This window comes from Mustela nivalis (genome assembly GCF_964662115.1).
Source record: "Mustela nivalis genome assembly, chromosome: 1".
Taxonomy (NCBI): domain Eukaryota; kingdom Metazoa; phylum Chordata; class Mammalia; order Carnivora; family Mustelidae; genus Mustela; species Mustela nivalis.
In genome coordinates this window covers 165,191,675-165,217,387 of record NC_139020.1, presented here as the reverse complement: position 1 = coordinate 165,217,387, position 25,713 = coordinate 165,191,675, and the positions used below count along the sequence as shown (strand labels likewise).

At 45.3% G+C, this 25,713-nt stretch overlaps 1 protein-coding gene across 10 annotated transcripts in view; it reads right to left on the bottom strand.

Annotated features, from left to right (window-relative positions):
- The window catches only part of ATP2B2 (ATPase plasma membrane Ca2+ transporting 2), a 365,301-nt gene that overhangs the window by 275,519 nt on the left and 64,069 nt on the right, over positions 1–25,713 (bottom strand). For all 10 annotated transcript variants that reach the window (XM_082682462.1, XM_082682460.1, XM_082682467.1 and 7 more), the window contains one exon: positions 4,688–4,731. The gene's annotated coding sequence lies outside the window, so the exon portion shown is untranslated. The remainder of the gene's footprint in view (positions 1–4,687; positions 4,732–25,713) is intronic.

Genomic DNA, 25,713 nt, shown 5'->3' with positions numbered 1-25,713 from the left:
CCAGTGTCACACTCATGATAGGAACTTGATAATTTGTAAAATTTTACAGACTCACCTTGGAATTATTTTTGAATCTCTTAAGCTCCAACTACTTATGCAGCTTACATCCAGTCATTGACTCTGTCATCAATCTTACCCCGCCCACACTTGCTGAGCACCCAATTCTTAACCCAGTGAAGCTTGGCAGTGAACAGGGAGAGGTCAGATCCCCATGACAGACTACGTCAGTGCTCTAATGGGCAGCTGAGCCCAAGAAGAAGTCTCTGTCTGGAAGTTAATATAAGCTTCAGAGTAGAGGGGTTCCATGAATGCAGTGCTTAAGAGCTTGCCATGCTGGAGATGAAACAGAGAGAAGGGCATGGAAAAAAGCCCAGAAAAATGAAGTAGTACAAACATCTTCCCAAGTCCTCCTCTGCAGCTCTGCTTCCAGAACTTACATTGAGACCCTCATCCCAGCACTTCAGCAAAGACTGCCTAACTAGATTTTCTGTTGCAGTCTCTCTTAACTTCTGTTCTCATTCTGCTCCACCTTTGCTCCAGAGCCTGCTGTAGCTCCCTACTACCTTCCACTTAAATCTAAGGTGCCTGCCATTGGATGCCTACCTCAGCCTCTCCCCAGCTCTCACACTACTCTCCAACCTAATAATCATTGTGTCTACTAAACTCAACACCCACAACCTTCCACACCCAACTTGCTTACCTATTCCTTTTCTCCACCATTGATTTGATAAATCAGTTTCATCTTTGAGTTGATTCTTAGAAAAATTATTTTTAAACTTTGAGATTTAGTGTCCAGAAGTCCATTTGACTGATTTGATTGTTCATAGCTCACTTGTTGATTCTCACTATGGTAGATGTGCTTAAAAGTTTCCTAATAAATTTATCTTTTTGTATGTTCAACTCTTTCTTTTGCCTTGACCTTGAGCAGCCAATCTGTGTTAGTTGGACACAACCAGGAACGGTCCAACCATTGCTGCTGGATCTTGCTGGAGAAGTGAGGGGCTTGCATTCAGTGTCTACATCATGCCTCCCTGAGGACCTCCTAAAGGCAGGGACAATGTCTTCTCCATCAATATCCCTGCTCCCACTCGAGCTTCAAGCTCTGTGCTCTGCAAAATACTGGCCACAGTCACTGGGAAGAGACTGTCCCTGTTATAGGCTGAAGTGTGGACCCTCCCCGTAATTCATGTTGCAGTCGTAACACTCAGGATCTCAGAACATGAGAGAGTTTGGAGAGAGTGTCTCTGAAGAGGTAATTATGGTAAATGAGGTCTTTAGGGCAGGTCCTACTCCAATAGACCGGTATCCTTTTAAGAAGGGAAGATTGGGAAAACAGTATGGAGTTTCCTCAAAAAGTTGAAAATAGAGCTACTTTATGGTGCAGCAATCACACTACTGGGTATTTATCCCAAAGATACAAATGTAGTGATCTGAAGGGGCACCTGCACCTTCATGTTTATAGCAGCAATGTCCACAACAGCCAAGCTATGGAAAGAGCCCAGATGCTCATCTATAGATGAGTGGATAAAGAAGATGTGTATACACACACACACACACACACACACACTGGAATATTGCTCAGCCATCAAAAAAATAAGATCTTGCCATTTGCAATGACATGGATGGAACCAGAGGGTATTATGCTAAGTGAAATACATCAGTCAGAGAAAGACAATTATCATATGATCTCACTGATATGTGGAATTTGAGAAATAAGAGAGAGAAATATGTTGGAGTAGAGGGGGATGGGAGGGATGCGGTGGCTGGCTGATGGACACTGGGCAGGGTAAGTGTTGTGGTGAGCACTGTGTGTGTAAGACTGATGAATCACAGACCTGTACCCCTGAAACAAATAGTACATTATATGTTTATAAAACAAACAAACAAACAACTAAATCCACCTTAACAACAACAACAACAACAAAAAAAAAAAAAAAAAAAAGAAGGAGAGATTAGGACACAGATAGCACAGACAGAGGTATGACTGACTGTATGAGGACACAGGGAGGAGGCAGCCTTCTAGCCAAGGAGAGAGACAGAAGAAACCAAACCTGCTAACACCTTGATCTCAGACTTCTGGCCTCCACAACTGTGAGACAATTAACATCCATCATCTAAGCCATCCTGTCTGTGGTATTTTGTTATGCCTGTTTTAATAAACTAACGCAGCCCCCAAAACCAGCTCTCTCAGACCCACAGTTCAAGGGATGTAAGAACACTGTGTGGCACTGACCTTGGTTTTGGTTGTAAAAAATGTTATAAGGAAAAGAATGCTTCAGAATAAAAAGTAACAATGTAACAATCTTTCCTGTACAGCAGACTGGCAAAATGTACACACACACACACACACACACACACACACACACACACGGGGTGAGGGGTAGAGAATTTTTTCTTAATTGTAACTGCTCTTTGAGAAATAGGGAACATTCCGCTGTGGGAAATTAGAAATGCAGAAAAGCACAAAGCAGAAAATAAATCGCCTGTTACCCCCGCCCCACCCACCCCGCTCTTTGGTATCTGTTTCTCCAATCTTCTTTCTCTGCTCTCTACCTTGCTTACTTGTTTCTATCTATCCCACCTTTTTTTAATGTAGTCAGGAAGAATTTGGGCAAATCGTCTTTTCACTTACCACGGAAGTATGACCATTTCCCCCTAGATTATTAAAAATTCATCTCAAATTGTATTCAGTGGCTGCCCAGAATCTTCCACCATCTGCATGTGCCAAAATGGGCTCCCCCAACCCCCAGCTGCTGGATACTCACCCTGTTTTCTTCTTTTTTAACAAACGTAAATAATGCTATGATAAACATCCTTGTAGATAAATCTTTGTACACATCTTAGGCTATTTCCTCAGGGCAAATTTCCCAGAAGTGGAATTACTGGTTACTTACATTCGGAAAGAGGAAACTTTTTAAAAATTCTTAAAACTCTCTAGTCAGTTATGCCACTTTAAGGAATTTATCAATTTCTGACCACACATATTAAAAGCTCCCTAGAGTCTGAATTGTAATTTTAGACATCTTTAAAAAAAAAAAAAAAGAAAGAAAGAAAGAATAAAGAAAACCTAGGTTGTCTGGCAATAGTCGATGCAAGGGAGTGACATCCATCCCTGCCTCAATGCAGTTGCCCTTCAAGTGAGAGCCTGCTTTCTTAGCAAGGAAAGGGAAGAAGGTGGGCTTTAATTGAGGGAACAAACCAAGTCCACCTTATTTTTGAAAAAAAAATCATGATTTGGCTCGTTAGCTTACCACTGCAGCAGAATAAGAGGAGGAGGCCATGCTCACCTCGGACAGCTCCTCAATCCTTTCCCAACATCACCTTTTGCTTCTCCATCAAAATTTATCTGCCCCACGTCCCAATTTCCTGAGGCCCAGCTACTGGCTGGAGCTAATCTGGTCAGATAATTTCTACAGTGAACACAAGAAACCATGGGTCACTAGACTACCCCAGATAGCATTCGGGGGTGGCAGTGGGGAGAACATCAAAAAGTATCACATGCTTGACACATAAAACGGAAAACACAGGAAACTCAAATTGCATATAATCTTGCAATTTGGAAATAACCACTACTAACCTTCAGTTGACATTTTGGTGGAAGTTTCCAAAGCTTCCTCATCCTCTCCCAACGAGTGACACAGATGGTGATTTGGGCAGTGTGACAGGTGGGCAGGAGGGGATGTTGGGTGGGGAGGGCTCTATCCGATCACACTCTATCGGATCATACCCTGGGGCAACTGCTGATTCCATCCAGGAGTGAAGCCAGCTCCACACACAGCCACCCAGAGGAAGGATGATTTCTCCCAGGTTGCTGGGGAAGTAATGGCCCCAGGACACTGGCAGGGAATCAAGCTGGCTTGTCCCAGAGAACTCCCAGATAGTCCCTCAAGCAAGGGGCTCTGTCTTCAAATGTTTGTTTGTAAACAGATGGTCTGGAGTTGAGGGCATGCTTTCCCAGGGGTATCATGGTGGTATCCATGGTATCCAGAGGACTCACCCACCCAGCACAGGGGCCAAAGATGGCTCTCCCAGAGCCAGCTCCACACAAATAGTCACTAAGCTACCAGAAATGTCCTTGGCAGGCCCCCAGACCCTACCCACGCTGCCCCAGCCTCTATGGAGGGCTCTTCCTTCTCAATTCCCAAATGAAAAAACCCCTCAGTGTGGCTGACCCCAGCAAGACAGTAATCAAAAAGTAATCAGATGGCATTAAAAGATACTAATGTATGAAGGACTGATATGATAGTCCTATAACCCACTCATGAATATTGCTCTTTATGGCAAAAGACCATGTACTAATCCAGGTACACCTGCATTTTGGCAGAATATCACACCGAGATACAGAAGTCACATGCAAGCTCTGTGCGGTACTGGGATGAGGGGAAGTCACATTTAGGAAATAGGCCCAAACTGCAGCTTCAGCTCTGCTTCTGGTTCCCTCCCCATTCACTGCTAGCCACCGGTTTTTGGGGAGCCATTGCTCAGAGCTCTGGTGCTCAGAAGAGGATTAGGAAGGGCTGGGGCAGACGTGCAATAGGGGTGGGGAGAGTGGAGGTGGTAAGACACATAGTCAGCAAACCAGACGTTGCTAAACCAGGTCCAGTAATGGTGCTGAAGTATGTGCCCAGGTGTGAGTGGGTCTCTGAGTCCCCCGAGGTGAACCCGGGGTTTTGGCTCTCACACTCACCTATCTCCTGGCTGCTCTCAGTCTGCACTCCAGGTGTGGGAAACCTACAAGCAAACAAGACCGAGATCAGAAAGGTCAGAGGGGCTTGTATTTTCCAGGTCACAAACCAGTGGCCAGATTCAGATCTGGTTGTTTAAAATTTAATATTTGAACTGATCCCAGTATTTAGAAACTGAGGGATTTCATGCACAAGTCCAGCTTTCTGACTCCTCTGGGGACAGCTGCACCTCTGGGCCACAGGCCAGCAGGCTGGCAATGCGCTGGAGTCACGTCAGCTGCCTGCTCAGGCCCACAAATGCTCCCTAATCCCAGCCTATCTGGTCCCCGTGAGTGCTTAATGGTGCTGTCCCTGCTGGGGGTCTGCTGCCAGCCAGGACCTGCACAGCTCAGGTGTGCTTCCCTTTCAAATCGGCCATCGCTGTCTCCCATCCCTTCCCTTCTCCTGCTCTAAACACAGGAGCCAGAAGTCCAGAGGGAGAATGCCAGGATGGTCTGTCAGAATAATCAAGGGTAAGATGATGGGAATCAGATTCCAGAAATGGTTTTGATGGGGGGCCCTACAGCATCCTACCCTGAAGCCCTTTCCTGAACCCTTGCTCTGCAACTCTGGGGGAGCTGAATCAGGCAGGATCCTGAAGCCTTCATAAAGGACCTTTTCACGGAAGTGGGCAAGAGTGGCACAGTTTCCCTGGGGGGAGCAGACGTGGGGATTCTGCTCCCACCACCCCCAGGGCATGGGAAGTGGGAATGGTTTCTAGACCCAGGCACAGAGAACATCCTTGACAGGAGCTGTCACCTGGGATCAAGGACTGAAGCCACCCCACGGTGATCCTGAGGGAGACAGCTGGAGACAAAATACCCTAACCCTGCCCCCCTCACTTTATATCCTGCTAGAGCTCCCCATTGGTCACAGCCAACAGGAAGCCAGAGAGGGGAGGAAGTGCACTGATGACTATAGGTCATCTCCTAGGGCACAGGGCGGTGGCAAGAGGGTGGAGAGTTGTCTCAAGGGGCAAATAGCAGATGTCCAGCACAATGGCCCTGCCTTTCTGTACCCTGTTCAACCTCAGGATGCACATCCCTCAGGCCCTGAGCCAAGGCTAACCAGGTCCTACCAAGTGTCAGGGGCTCAGTGCCACCCTAATGACTATTAGCTGGCATCTCTCTGTTCCGCTCACCTGAACTGAGCCTTGCTTGGCCACCCCACCTCCCCAGAACCTGGAACCTGGCCTGCACCCTGAGGTCCTCTTGCCACCTTTGTCTGTTCTCTTCCACTGAACACCCTTCAAATTCCACTCACTATAGAGCCAGAATGCCCCCCTTCCTGGAAACACAGCCAGCCCAGAGTTCACAGAGATCCAGGAGCAAAGCTGCAGGGAACCCACAAGCACAAGGCTGACACAGAATAGTCATGGAGATGAAGTGGCCACCTGAAAACGCCCCTCCCTAAAGATCTTCCGGGAAAAACTTGAGCCTGACAAGAGGCAGCCATGTGCAGGATTTCACAGAAGCCAGAACCAGAACTGACCCAGGAGATCACCTGCTCTGGCACCTGCTTTGTACAGATGGAGAAACTGAGTCCAAGAGACAGGTGGGCTTGCACAGGCCACACAGCTACAAAGGGGCAGAGCCAGTGTTTTGTTTGCCCACCAAGCTATCCCTTCCCCTTGGCCTGGAATACCCCAGGGCTTGGCCAGGCCAGGAGACTGATGTCAGCCTGGGTTTGCTCAATCGTGATTTTACAACACTGAGGGATACCCAGTTCATTTACTCCTCGCCCCAACTACCAGAGGCAGCTACTGTTAGAATTCATATGCTACAGATGAGGAAGTTGAGTCCCAGAGAAGTTTAACGGTCTTAGACCAGCACAGGAGGTGAGTTCTGGAACAGAGGCAACAACATTGACAACAATTAAAATAACTAGCAGCAGGGACTAGGATGCTTTCTCTAGGTTGGCCCTATGCTGAAGTCCTCTCACATATTATCCCATTAAGGTTTTGTTTGTTTCTTTTTTTGTTGTTGTTGTTGTTGTTTTTGTTTTTTAAACTGGAGAGTTTCTATTAACTTTACACTTGGCTAAAACAAGGAGGATGTATCAGATCCGTATTGCCAACTTGAGACATAATTGACATATAACATTGTGTAGGTTATAATACGTTGATTTGATACACTTACAAGCTGCAGAATGATTGCCGCCATGGGGTAAGTAACATGTATATCTGGATATCCTGTCCTATAATTGCCATTTCTTTTTTGTAGTGAGAACATTTGGGATCTACTCTTAGCAGCTTTAGGATCTTGAATGGCTACGACTAGCGCTGTTGTTATTTCAACACCTCCTGACCCTTTTGTTCCACATATTCACTTTTCTGACCCTTTGTTGGCCTCTCCCCAATGTCTTCAGGTCTTAGAAGGCAAAAAGCTTAGGACTGGCCACCTGTCATGCCCAGTATCCTTCTGGTGATGTTCAAGGAGCTTCACCCCAGGCTCAGCTGGACCCACCTGCTTCCCACCCAAGGCCCTGAACTCATGCACATGGTAGTGAGGTCTGGAGCTCTGGGCAGTCAGTCATGCCTCATCAGTGGTGCCCCTGTCTTCTCCAACAGAGACTGTTGAGATGAAAGATTGATGAGCAATCTGTCCTTGCTGGTGAATTTTTAATTACGGAAGAAAGGACACCGACCCCATCCCCTGGCCCAAACCAGAACCTCAGGGAGAATGGTTCTTCGGTGTCAACATTGTTAAAATTTCATCCACACTGACAAGTATGAACTCTATATCTAAGTTTTTTCTGTCCATAAATAAAGGTGAATGACTGAGATGGAGAGTGATCAGTTGGGAAACCAGGAGCCCCTCAGCATGGAAAATTCCGTACTGACACGAGAGGGAGTGAGACAAGGACTCTAGAAAGCCTGGGGTGAGTCTGGACACAGGGGTAGTAGGTATAGGAGCCTGAAGACCATGCCAGCTGTCAGTCTACGACTCCTGCCCTTCTAAATTGCAGGTGACGCCACTTCACACCCTGGATCCTCTTACGGTCAACAAGCTGAGAAGGGGCTGAGCTTGAAACACGGCTGCTATGTAGGGGCTCCAACCCCAGCCTTGCAGAGACAGGACAGACCTATTACTGTCGAGTCATGCCCCAAGACAGCAACATACCTGTGGAATTATCTATGACTCCGTCAGCCCAATTTCACAAGTGACCAGGAAAGGGAAACACATTCAAGTCTCTGCTTCATCATTTACTGGCCCATTTTCTTGAGCAAGTCACTTCAATGTCCCAAGCCTCAGGTTTTTTTTTTTGTTTTTGTTTTTTTTTCTGTAAGATGGGGATAGAAATAGCTACTGCAGGGAGGGGCAGTGGTGAAGGTATAATGGAAAGGATGCAGGGAAAACACTGAGCACCATGTCCAGTACACAGTGAGTTTCTAAAAAACGTTGAGCATGCAAGGAAGAATAAACCACCAGCTCTGCTCTCTAACTCCTTATAAAACAGTGAGGATCTCACATTAGCTAAACCAAAACTTTCAAGAAAGACTGGAATATGGGCAAAATGATTCTACAAAACACCTGGAGTGAGAATTTTGGGGGAGGGATCATTTTGACTTGGGGTTAGCAACCAGGGAAGGGCTTCTTGAAAGAGGGTACCTGGAAAATACACTTCCAAGGACTTCCACTCTTTGTGAATTCAGGGACGAAACTCCAGTGGGAAGTCTTTCCCAGCCTGAACTTCTCTCTATGCAAACTGGGCATCAATTATGGTGTATCTGATTCTCAGTGATAGTTCTGTTTAGTCAATAAAGTCCCAAGTCATTAGCTCCCCAGGGCTTCTGGACTTTCTAGCTCATATCCTGCCTCCTCTAGTAATCTTTCCAGGATTGCTTCAGTGCATGTGGATCCTACTCTTCTCATGTGCCACTAGCACCCAAAGCCCAAACCACATGCCCTGCTTATAGGGAAGGAGCCCTGGGTTCTAGTACCAGCTCAGCCCCCGGCTCGCTGTGAAATATTGGTCACAAGCCAGCCACTTGTTGGGCCTATTTCCTTGTCCGTGAACAAGGGGATCAGAGTCCCCCAGAGTGAGCTTTGGAGCACTAGTCTTTTGAGAGACTCCCTAAAACAGGGCACCATGTTTCATGCTACGGTCCTTACCTTCCTTATAGATTCCACAAAGCAGCGAACATATGAAGGCTCTGATGAAGTCCCTCAACACAGAAACCAGTGTAGTTTTGCTTGACCCAGAATTTTCCAAACTAACTTTATTTGAACCTTTTTTGGAAATAACATCTATTAACGTCTCACAAAACTAGCATTCTTCAGCACTCACTTTGGGAATGCTGGCCTGAAAGATCTCTCAGGGATACCTACGTGTACTGCCATTTGGGGACTCAGTAAGAACCTGGAATGTGGAATTTCACCCTGAGTCACTTTTCCAAAATGTCTCTGCTCCATTTCTGACCAAGATATAAGGGCACTCTTCTCTAACTCCTACGACAGGCACTGTGTCTAGACTTCTTGCACTGTGATGACAGACGTGTCTCCCATAAGCTTTTGAGTGAGAAATCATATCTGGATACTGGTATGTCTCAGAGCTTGATAAACTCAGGGCCTAAAGCACACAGTGTGTGCTCAATAAATATTTTTGAATACAAGGGGATGGTTAAAATATTGAACAAATGATATGGCCCTGGGGGTTAGCAAGAGGGACACCAGCTATAAACAACCCACAGGGCTCCCCTGACTATGCTTGTTAGTCAAACACCAGCCCTGGTGGAAGGAAGGAAGGAAGGAAAAGGGAAGGGAAAGGAAGAAAAAAAGAAAGAAGAAAAGAAAAGGAGAGGAAAGAAAAGAAAGAAGGAAGAAAGGATGGAAGGAAGAGAGAGAAATGAAGGCAGGCATGCAGGGAAGACCCACCTAAGAGACTGTACTATTAACAAGAGAGAAAAAGCACTTTCTAAGGCAATGCCCAGTGCTGTGTTTTCCCCGTTCTGGGCAGTTCTGGCGTGGCCATTCCCATCTGGGGGCTGGGGCTAGGTGCTGCAAAGACGAGCCTTCTCTGCCATGGCGCCAGCTGGAGCCAAGGCCACATGAGAAAGTGGGCTTTTCTGTGTCCCTCAACAGAGCTGGCAGCAGCTTTAAGATTTCAAATATCCTTCTGAAATCTGAATAAAAAATGGAACATTTTTTTTTTCCAGTAAATAATACCCTTGATGTCAGTAATGCTGGAGAAGGCTCAGTAGCACCCAGAAATCCAGAGGTAAGGACGTGTGGGGAGCCATCACAGCACAACACAACGCAAACCTGGGTTTTCTGTCTCCACCCACCAGGCCACCTGCCTTCCAAGGGTGTGAAGACTTAGTTGGTCACTTTAGGTCTTGGCATGAGTAAGAGACACTGTTTTCTGATCATACCTGTTAATGCTACAGGGAAATTCAGAATGGCCATGGGCTGGGGACTCTACACTGTCATAGGCTTTGGAGACCCTAGGTTCAGGATGAGGGGTGGTGGAGATGTGGTGGAAGAGTCTGGTGGCGGAAGGTAAGGTTAGAATGGGTCAGAGCCCTCTCTGAGTGACGGGCAGTAACAGACTCCTGCCAAGCTCTGGGATGGGACAGCTTCAGATTTCCATATTGGTTTCCCTCCTCAGTCAGGATTTGAAGCAGATACCACTGGGTTTGAGTTACATGGCTTCCTGACCTTTGACTCCTGGGAGGCTTGTGGGGGGAGGTGTGAGTTCTCAGGAGAGGCCAGGCCTAGGGCACATGGGGAGGGCTGAGAAGAGAGTGGCCAGGACAGACAGCACCTGGCTTGATGCTTCCAAAGCAGGGTTTCCTGCTTTTCAATATCACCATCCTGTGATATTTAAGCAGACTGCAAGGACACTTCTCCCCAAGGAGTGGCTACTCTAAGGGGAGAGTCTCTGCTGTGTCCTAGCTTACGTTTAACAGCTCTCCAGAGCTTGCTAAGTTCTCTATCAACCAAGGAAATCTGGCCTCCTTCACTGAGAAGCAAGGTCTATGCAGAATTTAACAACATTAGCAGTTTGCTTTCCTTTTTCAAGTATTTTTATGGTTACTTTCTATTTATGAGAGCTGTTACCATTTTTTTCCATTTATGGTAGCAATAAGGCTTCATTCTAAAATGTATTTTGGTTTTAAAAAAGAGCTCATTTGAATAAAAACATTAAGTACTTTTTAGTACAGGTTATCTCATCTATAGGTGTGAAGGGAGGTATATGAATGACTGAGTCTAGGAAACATTCATCGAGTCCAACTTGCTCATACCACCTATGGGTAGGCTGAGTCCAGATGGAAGAAACATGGCCCAAGGACACAGAGCCAATGAACAGCATGAGCTGGGATGATGCACTCAGGGTCAGGGTCTCCAGATTCTTTCCGCCTAGTTATCTCTTCTTTTTGAAGCTGAGCTATCAATACTTCCTTAGTGTAGCCCTCACAGTGCAGAAGGAATGTGGCTTTACAGATCTGCTGTCTCTAGGGTACCAGGGGTTCTGCAGAGACCAGAACTGAGACTTTTCTTCTTTTTATTCCATGGAATAAATTAGTGTTCTATGGTCACAGAACTGGTGTTCAATGGGACTCTGGTAAAAGGGGCAGGTGGGTGAATGGGTGAGGGGAAAGACGGATAAGTGGGTACATGGAGATATAGATGGAAAGAGAAGGGGATGGATTGGATGGATGGACGGATGGATGGAGTCAGATAAGTGGAAAGATGGAAATACAGATGGAGAGACAGGCAGATAGGTGGATGGATGAAGATGTGAATGAATAAATTATTTGGCCAATGACTTAGGGTATCCCTCCTTTCTTCAACCCATCCAAGGGTATTTTCATTCTCTTAGAGAACTAGCAAAAACTTATCTAAGATGAAAGAATTAATGGTGAAACTTCAGATACCATGATAAATTGGTAGAGAAAGAACATTTTCCTGGCATCTTGACCTCAAGGCAAAGATGAGCACTAAAACCCAGAGAGGTCAGAGCCTCAGCTTTTCAAACTCACTCTCTGATCTTGGGTGAATTCCCTCCCTATCCTGGGCCTATGTATCCCTCTGTGTAAAGTGAATCCAATGAGTCACACTATCTCAGCATCCTATGTACCCCCTGGGGAACTATGAGGCCAAAACATCCCCAACCATATCCAATGCTGCCAGCAGGCACTGCATCCATCAGTTGGATTTGGCTTCCTTAAGAGGTGAGTACCTTTCTGCAAAGTGTTGTGCTAAAGGCGGCCAGGCAATCAAGGAGTCCCTTAGAACAGAATCCACAATGCCTTTGAAACCAGTATATTCCATCTTGCTCTGCTTTTGAAACCAGTGTATTCAAAGGAGAAAACATCAGAAAAGCTGGTAACATGAAGTCAAGTCCTCAGTCCCCTAAATAATGGATCCCTTCACATATACAACTGTCATGTGCAGGGTGAGGGTGATCCAAAGGTGAGAAGACAAAGGAAGGGCTAACGTGGGAGGCTCAGAGCACAGATCAGCCAGGCCTGGGTGCAAATCCTACCCTTGACCCTTCTTAGCTATGCACCTTTTTTTTTTTTTTTTAAGATTTTATTTTATTTATTTGAGAGAGAGGGAGAGGGAGATAGAGACAGAGCATGGGTGGGGTGGAGGGCAAGAGGGAGATGGAGAAGCAGACTCCCTACTGAGCAGAGAGCCTGACCTGGAGCTTGATCCCAGGACCCAGAGATTATGACCTGAGCCGAAGGCAGACACTTAACCGACTGAGCCACCCAGGTGCTCCTTAGCTATGCATCCTTCAGCCACTTCTCCCATCTCTCTGAGCCTTGTCATAATTTTCTTTCAATATGGGGACATATTAGCTAGCTCTCCACTTTGTCAGATGGTTGTGAAAATTAGAGATCATCCGTGTACATGGTTAGGCTCCACAGATGTTAGCTCATAGTCCTTCTAATCTGTGAACTGCAGAGGATGCCTTGTCCAGTAGATCTTAGATCTTGTACAGTAGGATTTAGCTGTTTGCTCATTTACTAAGTTTATTGAACATCTACAATATGCCAGTCCCTCTCCTATGCTCTGGGGACTCAGTAGGGAGCCAAGGCAGCCCTGATGTCTGACCTTGTAGAGTTTAAAGTCTGGGAGATGATCATTTACCAAATGGTCATTCAAGTAAATGTGAAACATTAGTGATACATGTTCTGTGAAGGGGAAAATGTAATGGGGGGGGGGTACCTATGTCATGGAGACCACTTTATTCTGGGGCAGGGTTGTCAGGGAAGTGACTGGAGCTGAGACCTGAAGGATACACAGGCTGTGAGCCGGTATAGGTGTTGGAGGTGGGGGAGTAGGTAATGGGACAGGGAGAGAGGTTTAGCAAGTGCAAAGGCCATGTAGCAGAAAGGGTGCAGTGTGATCAAAGATTAGAGAGGAAGCCAGTGTGGCTGCAGCACAAAGCATGGGGCAGTGTGTTATCAGATAAAGCTGAAAGCAAGGACAGGGCCCTGAGCACCCAGAGACTCACGAGCCATAGCAGGGCCTTTGTTTTTTTCCTGGGGAAAATGGGAAGCCATTAAAGGGCATAAAGTTGAGGAGTGAGGGGATCAGTCACTGCAACGTAGAGAATAGATACAGGAAACCCAGAGGGGAGGCTGACAACAGTGAGGCAGTCACGCCACTGTCCAGCCAAGAGACAATGACGTCCCAGACTGGGTGGTGACAAAAGTGTGGGTAGCAGCTGGGAACAGCTCTCATCCAAGATCTGGCAAATAATTAACATGCAGGGGAGTGTGTCTATGAGGTCTACTAAGACTTCCTCTGTCCCCTTTTAATGTGGTTGGTCTCTCAAGACACTGAAACTCAATCTCAGCCCCATGGACCAAGGCAGGCCCTCCACAGAGGCCTTGGTACAGAACAACTTTGGTGGATGTCCATGCAATAGATAAGGTGATACCATTTACAATACCCACACACAGACTTTACAGTTTTCAACCATCTTTCAGAGCCTTATCTAATTTGATCCTCAAAACCACTCTCAAGATGGGTGAACTCCAAACCCCAACTTCTTTCCTGACTCTCTTTTGAAGAACAAAAACAGTAAGACACCCAGTAACCACCGCTGTCTAGTAGATTCTCATTATTAGCAGTAGTTATATCCTATAAAGTCTCCACGAAAACCGAGTTAGTGAATAGAAAACCACTGCTCCCAGGGAAAATGTAGGGTGAGGTTCCCAAGAGCCTCACTTCACAGTATTTTCATCAGCTGATCAATGCAGAACTTCGTTTTATGAGTGTTTCTGTATAAAGACACCTTATTTAATATCTACCGCAGATTTGTTAACATTAAATTCACGACCAACGGCACCGTACCTCATGCCTGAATGAACATCTTCTCACACGTGCATTTTCTCCACAAGACACACCACAGCCTTCTGGGCTTAGGAACAGTAGTCAGCACTTCAGCTCTGTACTTGGGGGCTCTTTTCAACAACCACATCACCAACAAAAAGTGCAAAAACGTGAAAAACCTGGCACCAAGTAGACCACAAAAAAGCCCAGTTGTTTCCATACAAGAGCTGAAACCAGAAGGCGGAGTGACACATTGTTCAGCACTGTTAGGAACTTGCGCACTGAAATATCTTTTCCCTGCTCTGCAGCTATCTTCAAATGACCGCAAGAGAACCCTGAGTATTGATTTGAGGGTTACAAATAAATTTCAGTAAGTAGGTGAATAAATAACATGGAATCTGTGAAGAATGACAATTGGCTCTATTTACCATTCACTGGCTGACAGGACACATTTTCATTGGAGGCCCCCCATGTGCTATGTGCCCCCCTTTGGGTGCTGGAGCATGGGGTACAGAGCTGCTCAGGGCGCGGACTCTTTATTTACGGAGCTCGAGCTGCCTGCCGGGCATTGGGCAGTCTTGCCGCAGGCAGCATCTTGCCTCCTCACCCCGTGGGAGGGGCTGCTATTTGTCAGAGGAGATGGGGACAGGCAAAGGGTCCCACAGCTGGAAAACAGCCCAGTGGGGATGAAAACCAGGGGCATTTCCTCCGGAGTCCAGCTCCACATCCCACACCCTTAAGCATCATCTGCACACCCGCATTCTAAAAACCGTTTTCACACCAGATTTCTTCAAACTCTGTTCATTTTCCCCTTCCTGCCAAGTAAGCAGTTAAACTCACAAACTATATTAATCCCTGGCATAGTTCATTTAAACAAAATATTGCCAAGCAACGAAAGGCAGAAATCCTCTTACGACCCACATGGGTATTGATGCTGTGCTTTGAGTGAGGGCTGTGCCGCTTAGCGTCTGATTGTAAATCCACCCGAATCCTGGACAAAGCATCCAGGCAGGGCTGGGTGGGACAGGATGGGATGACCACTTGCCATGGCGGGGGTGGGTGGGGGCTGCTGATTGCTTGCTGGCTTCACCGCGAGTCTCCTGGATCTTCATAGACAACAGAGGCAACACACAGGTGCTGGACACTTTTTAGTGAAAACCAGCTTTATATACCTGACTATTTAACTCCCTCAAGCCCCAAACAGTGCATTTAAGACTCTAGAAAGCACTTTCACATCCATGGCTGATTTCACTTCCCTCTAATTGAGAGTTAGGTGGTGACAGTAGCGCAGTTCAGAGATGAGGACAGTGAGACCCACGGGAGGGGGGAATTACTTGCCAGCATCCCACAACTAAGCAGGAGACAGAGTGGGGATTTGATTCCATGCCTATTGTCTCTCAATGACACAGTCTCTCGACTGTGTCCTTGGGTAGAGAAAGGATACTTCTTTCCTTTAAGCTGCTCAACTCTACATGGGAAAATGTTTCAGAAGGTATAGAGCTGAAAAGGAGGGATAAGGAGTGATGCGCCCGACTCCTTGGCCACATGGATTGGTTTGGAAGCCTGGCCTTGCCATGGCTCAGGTGCATATCCTGGTGCGAATCACTTACTCTATGCCTCAGTTTCCTCACCTGTTAAGTCTGGAAAATAGTATCTGCCTCAGAGAGTGGCTAGAAGGATTAAATGAGTCAATATTTGTATAGTGCTTAGCACAGAGTTTGCCATTTAGTAAATGCTATATATAAATACTTGTTAAAAATGCAAAAACTTAACCTAGGCATAAATCAGAAAGGAAAAGCATTTGCCAAATTTGTTGTTACCCAGAATTTTCTGTTTCTCAATTCAGTTGAGCTACATGTTGATTTGTTGTATTTAACACTGCTATTAATAACCAAGTGGCAACTTTCCTACCTATAGGAACCTCAGATAGGAACAGAGTTGTATTACAATTTAGAGATGAGGACTTCTGAAGCTCAGGCAGGTGAAATGACTTGCCTCAGGTCACAGAGCTGGAAAGTGGCAGAGCCAGGATTCAGATCCAGCTCCATCCAGCAATAAGGCCTGTGCTGTTAGTCACTCTGACTCCAGGTGAATCAGTGGTACCCAAGCTCCAAGTTAACTGGGATGGTCTCCTGGAGGTGCAGGCTTTGGGAGAGAGGGTGTTTGCCAAAAGGCTGCTGTAGACATAGTGGGACAGACCCCACTCCCACTCCCAAGCTGGTCCTGTACAGAGCCTGGAAGCCCAGAAGAGAACCCAGGGCTCCATACACCATAAACCATGTGCTCTGCCTCTCTTAAAGGGGGAAGCACCGGGTCTACTGCAGTCTGAGCAACAAGGAACAGAAATAGCTCCATGTCAGACATAGCTTCAGGATTAAAATTGCAGACTACTCTTCGGAAGTCATGTTGTTAATTTCCCAGCAGGTTTCTTATAGGAAACGTTTCAGGAGGGCTGTATTTCTCTGTGCCCAAAACTAGAATATCGTCCCACATCTGGAAGAGAAAATGGACTTCAAAGTTGATGTGAAGTAGGCCTATGAGGTCCCCTGCTTGGACCAGGAGACTCAGGTTTGAGGCCTGACTCAGCCACTTCCTTGCTGTGTGATCACGGGAAAATCCTTTCTCTCTCTGTGCCCCATGAGCTGTGGGCAGCAGCCTTGGACAGACTTCAACCGGTAGATGATTTTTTTTGTTTGGCTTGAAGAGAGACTTAAAAATTTGAAAAATTATATATAAAAGTACAGATTTCTGGATTTTTCTTAGAAATACAAATACCTGGCTCCAGGATCCCACACTCTTACAAGGTGAATCACTGGGTGGGACTGAATGTGACTTTTTCCTTAGTGGGTCCAAAGTCCCACCACTCCCCACTGTTAGCCCCACCTCGCACAGCATGGCATCTGCCTGGCCTTGGGGACATTGAGGTTTGCCACTTCTGGGTTAGGTCAATATTCTCTGTGGGTCCTTCAAACACTAATGTTCACTGGTTTCAAGAGTATCCCTCCACATTAGCTGTTGTTGTTTGGAGGCCCAGTGGGAACAGGGACCTTGCCTCGCTCTCACCCTGGTTACCCCAGGGCCTGGCCCATGGCAGGTGCTTCATAAATCTCTAATGAAATACTCTGAGACTATGATAAACTGGAATGAGAACTGAATGAGTCAGGAGGATCTGGCTTGAGCTTTGGCCCTGCCACACAGGGACACTGGGAATTGACAGGTCCCTTCCTCTCTCTTAATCCTCTTTTTGCATCTAATGTAGATGTTCTGCCAGGCCCCCTGCAGCTGGCTCAGGTGACAGGCCCTGCAAAGTCTAGGACATTGAGGTTCTGGCTTGGTCCCCCAATGTCACTGGGCCCTTGTGCTATGATAGCCCAGGACAGTGAGGCCCTGTAGACCCATTATTCACCCTGCTCCCTGATCAGATGTCCTGTTCTCCTCCTCCCCATATTGGCTGGCTGGAGGGCACAGCCCTGCCATGAGGCCTGGCCCCACTGGGAGCTGTGAGCTTCTGGAGAATATAAGGGAATCCAAATGCAGGTAGTAATGTCTTTGTGTGATTTCTGACTGGGCCCTTGGAGGCCCAGGCTCAGTCAGGGCCCCCTGAAATGAAGATGATAAAAGGGAAGGATATGTAGGAGCTGGGTAGGACCAGGGATTCTGAACAGTATGGGCCTGATGCTGGAACCCTCTTTCTACCACTTTCCAGCTGTGTGACCTTGGTGGAATGACATAGCCTCCCTGAGACTCTCTCTCCTCATCTAGAAAACAGGGATTCTAATCACTATCTTACTGGGTCACTGCAAGAATTAAATGAATTAACATAGTTGTATGCTTCATAAATGCTACTTCTACTCTACTCCTGCATCCTAAAATGTTCCTGCTGTGCAATGATGAAATAACATAAGATAGGATTCCCCCATCCCATATTTGCTACTCCTCCCCAGAAGCAATATATTTTTCTTTTCCAAATCCCACACTCTGGAAACCTGACTGATGATTTACTCTTTGAGGTCAACAAGCTTTGTTTGTTCATAGACATGGACCAAGACTGAGACCTATTAGCCTTAATACTTCAGCATGAATTTGTTCAAATCAAATGCCTTCTTTCCTGAGGGTAAGACATGGGGATGGGGAATGTAATGAAATGAGGACACAAAATGGAACCAAGGGCTCTTCATAGGGGCCACTGGGTGGGCAAGAAAAACTGGAAACCTTCCAGGAGAGGCTGACTAACTAAAACTTTAATATTCTAGGATTTTATGGAAAATAACCCTAAGGAACAAAGCTTAAACAGTGTGTATTCTTCGGCATCTGCCAGCAGCTCCATGAGATTCTCAGTCCAGACTTTGTTCTACAGTTGTGGCAGGGTAGCCCAGTTGTTGTCCATCCAATAACCCTTCTCCTCACCTTGTCCATGCTGTCAAGACATAGCAAGTCATTTCTATGACTGACATTCACTTTCCCACACTCCCTCCCAGCAAAGGGTATCTTCTGACCCATTCTTTAAGACTTCTGCTGGAGGGGTCCCAGAAAAGGATTCTTTCCCCAGTACAAAGACAGAGATACAAGGAGAGCCCTTCTTCCTTGCCCTCTTCTTCCTATCTTTGGATGCTTTCCTGTGAGGAAGTAAGGCCTGAAGCAATGGCAGCCATTTTGCAGTCATGAGGCTGACACAATGAGATGGCACTGGATCTTACTGAATCAGCCTGGGGAGCTTCCACTACCAGGCATTTACTACTTTAGTACTTCCTTATATGTCCAGTTACTTGCAGGTGAAATGCTCCCTCCCCATGCTCAAGGCAGCTGAAGCCATTTGACCCACTTGCAGACAACTTGGGGTTAGCTGGTAATTGCATGGCAATACCATGGCTTCCATATCTGATATAGCACTGTATCCCAAGGTGACCCTACCAGGGGCTCTGTCCATTTCAGCTTTGGAGATATCACCAGGGGGCCCATTTCTCCACTCAAGTAGTGCACATTTCATGACCAGATGCACCATCTGACCCTATCAGCTTATGATCTCCCAATGCCAGAGTCCTAGGACCTTCTCTCTGTGGCCTTGAGGAAACATGTTTTGGGGGATCATTGCTACCTAAAGAAAATATAAAACACCCTTTTTAGAGCCTCCAGTCATAGTCTTTGAAGGCTAAGAGAATCCAGCACAGGCCATGTGAGTCATCCCCCTGCCTCCAGAGGGATGGCTTGTTCTCTCCAAGGAAGCATACATGATTGCCTTCTGTGCCCTGACCCCATATCAGGCCAGCCAGTTTACCCAGAAGGACTCTTGTCTCCAGCAAAATACCTCCCTTGTGTATCTCTTAGGACCAAGAGCTCCACATGCTATGCCTTTTAGGTAAGGCTTTGTCCTCTGCCAGAATAATAACTGCTCCATTTTTCCTAAGAATGAGCTTCAGATCAACTCCTTCAATGGGCAGGTTTGGTGGGGAAGTCCCGTTGTATGTGGAGCCAGGGCTTTTTGTCAGGGGGTTTGGAGGTTTGAGTTGGGTATACCAGGATGACACAGCAATGTGTCAGCTTGAGGCTGTCACAAAGGAGAGGGAGCTGACCCCTCACATGGAAAGTAGAGGAAGACGAGCCCTATATGATGGAGGACAAGGCCTTCCAGCACTCCCAGGATTGTGAGCTGAGTGTCCACAGAAATCAGTGAGTACCCACTGTCCTCATGGTGTGGGAGGCAATAGGGTATGGTTGGGACTGAGCCGGGGGTGGCTTGGAGAGTGGCCATCACTCAGCTCACGGTTGCCTGGGCTTTTACATTTTGAAGAGAAGTTAGAAATCCAGATTTTTCCATGACATCACTCAGTTTGGGGATTCTGGCAACTAATTCCAGTTCAAAACAGCAGGCAGGATAAGGCAATGTACACAAAATTTGACATATGTCCACAGGATTAGCCTGAAGACCTCCAGTTTGGAGGCAGTGGTTTAAGTTTTGGTGGTTAGTGCTATAAGTCAAGTAATCAGGAAGCAGCTTGAAAGGCCGCATGTGGTCTCCCTCCCTTCACCAATGACATCCTGAGGACACAAGGCAATACGACTTTCTGGCTCTTAGGTGTGTACGGTGGTGAAGTTTCTCCAGTATACTCATGTGCCACTGCTTGCCCTGTCCTGAGACTCTGAAGCCCACTTTATCCCTTTCCCCTAAACTCTCCTGTGTTCTAAGCACTTGGGATTACAGGGATAGACAAGAATCGGAGGCTGCTGTCTAGCACAGTCTGTGATTTGGCCTTGGTGGAAAATTCCACCAGCTCCTCCCAGGTAGCGTTTTGCATGCAGTGACGGCACAGCATCCACAGGCATCCTTCCATAAAGCACTGCTCTTCCCGGGCAAGAATGGTGCTCTCTCGGTCATCCTCATTGATCCCTGCCAGCTTTGCACTGACCAGACAAGGCAGACCTCTGCAAATGGTCCCCTGGGGGGCTGTTTCACTGAGTGCTCCTTGGCCTCAGCTCAGAGAGATTCCTGCCTGCAAGGAAGCTATGGCGGTGGCTCTGAGTCATTCAGGCCTTCCTGCTGGGCCTCCTAGGGGCATGGGCAAGGCCAGAGGACCCCACAGAGCCACCCTGGGCCTCAAAACCAGCACAAGTACTCAGAGACACAAAGTATGCCACTTAGCATCTGGGGGACCACCTATAACTACAGCCCCTAAGAAAGGGATAAAAGTCCTTGACCTGCTGACTGAACAGAGGTCAGGATGTGGATGAGCCCGATGCAGAAGTGCTTCTCTAATGTAAAAGCTGATTTCTCTTCCTGTGGCCCTTGAATGCTGTCCTGGTATCAACTCTGCTGCTCTTGCCAACACAGTGACAAGTGGCTTCACTCACCCAAATACTCCCTGTCTCTGAGTGCCAGGGACCTGCAGACAAAAATGTGAGGTGACAGCGGGGGAGGCTGGGCCACTTCCCAGGAAATGTACAGGGCTGGTTGGGAAGGGCTGGCTTCATGCCCACACCACCTTTTCGGGCTGGAGGAGTTTGGGAAAATGAGCTCACTCGGGAAGATGGGCCCAGATGCCTAAGACCCCAGGGAGGTTAGGAAGAACTTCTAGAAACGGACTGTTCTAAAATGTAAAGCTGGTCCATTGCTTTCCTGATTTAAGCTGCTCAAGGGACTTAGGCTTCCAGCCAAGATGGAGGAGCAGAAACCATTTTACTCTAACACTTGCAAAAAATCTGAAAATAGGCAAAACCTACAGAACTAATTTGTTTGCGATTGGATAACAGACAATGGTGCTCAGTGATAACTCAGAGGTAGCAAATCAGAAGTGATCCTAGTGACTGCCCCAGATTACTGCCTGAGTCGTTTCCAGGGGGGAACTTAAATAGAAACTAGTAGGCTCCCTGAGTTGGGGAGACAGAGCTGAGAGTCCAGGGCAGAGGACTGGAGAGATGAAAAATGTATAGAGTGAGATCTCTGGAGATCAGGACACCCTCTACTATTCAGTTGAATATTGATCTGGCCTGGGTGTGAACAGGCCAGAAAAAGAGCAATCTGAAAGGCTAAGAGGAACAAGGCCTATCTTCCCCAGCCAGACTAGCAACCCTCAGGATTCATGCAACATTTAGTCAAGCACCCAGTAGGGTCTTGCCTCAGTAGCTGTGAGTAACTGGTCTTGAAATGAGCACTGCTCTGGTCTCACCTAACAAATATACAAAATAACCCCCCACCACACACCCCAACCAAGTCAAACTGCTTCTCAGTAGCTTAACTGCATCTCAGACAAAGCTGAAGAACACTGATAGGGATACAACAACATCCAGCACCCACAAAGGTAAAAGAAAGTGTCTAGAATCCAATAAAAAATTATCAGGCATGCAAAGAAGTAGGAAGTTATAATCACAGTGAGATGACTGGTCAATCAAAACTGATCCAGGTGTTAGAATGGGTAGATAAGGACATAGTGACAGCTATTTTAACTGGATTCCATATGTTCAAAAAGTCAAATAGAGATAAGATATAAAAAAGGCATTAGTCAACCTCTAGAAATGAAAACGATAATGTGTGAAATGAACAAGACATTGAATGAGACAGGCAGCAGATCAGAAAGCGTGAAAGGAAGGACCAGTGAGCTTGAAATCAGTAATGTTCTGAAACAGAACACAATGAGAAGAGAGAATAAAAAACCGAACAGAGCATTGGTGAGCTGTGGGACATCATTAAGTGGCCTCACACATTGTACCTGGAATTCTCAAAAGAAAGAAGGGGAGGGAACACAGAAAAAGTATTTGATGAACTAATGGCTGAAACATTTCCAACATCTTATGAAAATTATAAACATTCCGCCCTCAGCAATTCCAGTGAATCTTAAGCACAAGAAACAAAGAAAACTACACCAAAGTTCAGAGAAATAAAATTTCTTTAAACAAGTGATTAAGAGAAAATCTTATAAGCAGCCAAAAAAAAAAAAAAAAGGAAGAAAAGAAAAGATACATTATATAAAGAGAAATAGAGGTAATGATGACAGATTTCTCATTGAAAACAATGTAAACGAGAACACAGTGGGGGCTGATATCTTTTTAAAAGAGAAAGAAAAGAACTGTAAACCTATGAGCAAAAATATCTTTCATAAAACAAAGGCAAAATAAAGACATTTCCAGACATATAAAACCCAAAAGAATTCATTATCAGCAGAGTTGTACTATAAGAAATGTTAAAGTCTCTCAGACAGAAGGAAAATGATACCAGATGGGAATACAGATAGAAGAATAAAGAGCATTGTAAATGGGAACCACATAGGCAAATATATAAATTTTAAAAAATTATTTAAAACTTTATAAAAGATATCAATTGTTTAAATAAGAAAACAGTGTGGTGCTTATACACAGAAGTAAAGTGCATGACAACAAGTACAAAGGTCCAGAGGAAGAAAATAGAAATCCACTGTTATAAGGCCTACTGTGAATAAAGTGGTATCATTTGACGATAAACTGGAATAAGTTCAAGATCTATTCTATAAAACCCAAAGACACTGCTAAATCAACAAAGGAAATAATTAGAGCTAAAAAACCAACAAAAGAAATAATATAGAATCAAACATGCTGTCAATTCAAAAGAGAGCAGAAAAGAGGAGAAAGGAAACAAAGAACAGATAGAACGATAGGCAGGATGAGAGATTTAAAGCTAACTGTACCTATTAGCTCAATAGATATAGGTGGTCTAAGCCCCTCAATTAAAAGGCAGATTGTCAAACTGGATTAAAAAGCAAGACACAACTCTATACAGTCTACAAGAAATACACTTAAATATTAAGTCACAAATATGTCAGAAGCCAAAAGGAAAAAAGATATACCATGCTGACCCTAATCAAACACTGGGGTGGCTACATGAATATCAGACAACGTAGATTATTAGCAGAGAAAAAAGAAGGTCCTTTCACAATGATATAGGAGTCATTTGTCAAGAGGGCATAACATTTATAAATGTTTAAGCTCCTAGGAAGAGGGCTTAAAATACACAAAGCAAAAACTGATGGAAATACCAGCAGAAATAGACAAATTCACATCATAGTTAGAGATTTCAGTGGACCTCTCTCTCAATAACTGACAGAACAAGGGACAGAAACTGGAGAACATTTCTGTAACTGTAGACACAGATCTAGGCAAATATTTCTTAGATACACTGCCAAAAGTAATATTCGTGAAAGAACAAATTGATAAATTGGACCTCATCAAAACTTAACTTTCTGCTCTTTGAAAGATACTGTTATGAAAATTAAAGGTCAACATTAAAAACTAATGACATACTGTATGGTGACTAATATAATAAAAAAATAAAAAGCAAAAAAATAAAGAAGAAAATTAAAGGTCAAGTTGCAAACTCAGAGAAAGTATCTGAAAACTATAGGTATGATCAAAGATAAGTATCCAGAAGATATAAGGAATGCTCAAAGAAAGGAACAACCTAGTACAAAATGGGGGAAAGGTCTAAACAGTCACTTCACCAAAGATATATAGATGGCAAATATATATTTGTAAGATGTTCAACATCACTAGTCAGGAAAAAAAAGCAAATTGAAACCACTACCCAAATGTTAGAACAACTAAAGCAAAAAAAGAGTCAGGATACCAAATGTTGGTGGGGATGAGACACAACTGGAATTCTTAAAACCTGCTGGTGGGAACGTAAAGTAGTACCACCACTTTGGAAAACAGTTGAGCAGTTTCTTTTTATCTATCTATCTATCTATCTATCTATTTATTTATTTATTTGACAGAGAGAGTTCACAGTAGACAGAGAGGCAGGCAGAGAGAGAGAGAGAAGCAGGCTCCCTGCTGAGCAGAGATCCCAATGCAGGATTCGATCCCAGGATCCTGAGATCACGACCTGAGCTGAAGGCAGCAGCTTAACCCACTGAGCCACCCAGGCGCCCAGTTGAGCAGTTTCTTAAAAAGTTTTTACACACCTTTGATATCATCCAGCCATTTCACTCTAAGTATTTATTCAGGAGAAAGAAAAATACATGTCCACACAAAGATTTACACATAAATGTTCACAGCAGAATTATCTGTAATATTCCCAAAGTGGGAGCAACTCAATTGCTCATTAGGTGAACAGACAACAAACTGTGATATATTCTTACAGTGGAATACTACTCCATTGGAATAAAAAGAAATATTATGGAGGAATATTAAAATAATTGTGTTGTGTGAATAAAGCCAGCCCCCATCACTAAAAAAAGTTCAAACTGTATCTTTCTATTTATATAAATTTCTAGAAAATGTAAGTTAACAATTTATGGTGATAGAAAGCAGATTAGTAGTTCACTGGGGATGGAAGAGGTGGGGATGACCACAGAGAAGGGATAACAAAGAGACAAAAGAAAACCTTGGGAGTGATGGAGATATTCATTGCTGATAGAGGTGATGGCTTCATTGGTACATACACATGACAAACTTTATCAAACTGTGCAATTACATATGCAGTATATCATACATCAGTTGCACCTCACAAAAGTTGTTAAACATAACATAATTTAAAAAATTAAGCAAAATAGAAATTTCTTCAGAGGTCTGCACAGCCCCTGAACTGAAACCCAGATTCCTGCAAGAGACTGCAAGACCCCAGTTGGGCATTGTGTCACCTACTGCCCTCTCCAGCCTCACCATGGCTATTTCCCAGGCCACTGCCACCCCTATCTTCCCATCCAACCTCAAGTGTCAGTCTTTAGCTCTCAAACTTCTACTTCCTCAAGGCAGTATATCCAGTCTTGTCTCCAGGCTTTTGTATTCACTGTTCTCTCTGCGAGATATATCCTGCCTACTTTCAAATTCACCTGCTAATCTTCAGTTCTGGAAGCTTCCCTTAGATAACTCTCTGGGCTCTTACACTCACCAGTCTCTATTATAATCACTCATTCATTTCATCTCCCACATTAGGTCTCAATCAGTATGTGTTGATTAGAAGAACCCCAGCCTTCTGCAGGCTATGTACTCCATAAAGGCAGGGTGCAGGTCTAGTTGATTTATCTTGGAATCCCTAACACAAAGCACACCCACATAGAATTTACTATGTGCCACACCCTGTTCTTACCACTTTGCGATAGATTGTTTAATCTTCACTGTTTAATCTCATGGGATGTTTCCAAGGTAGACGAAATTTTTATTCTAATTTTGCATATGAGGCAGCTTAGGACAGTTGAGTAACTTGCTCAAGTTCACATAGCCAGAAAGTGGGG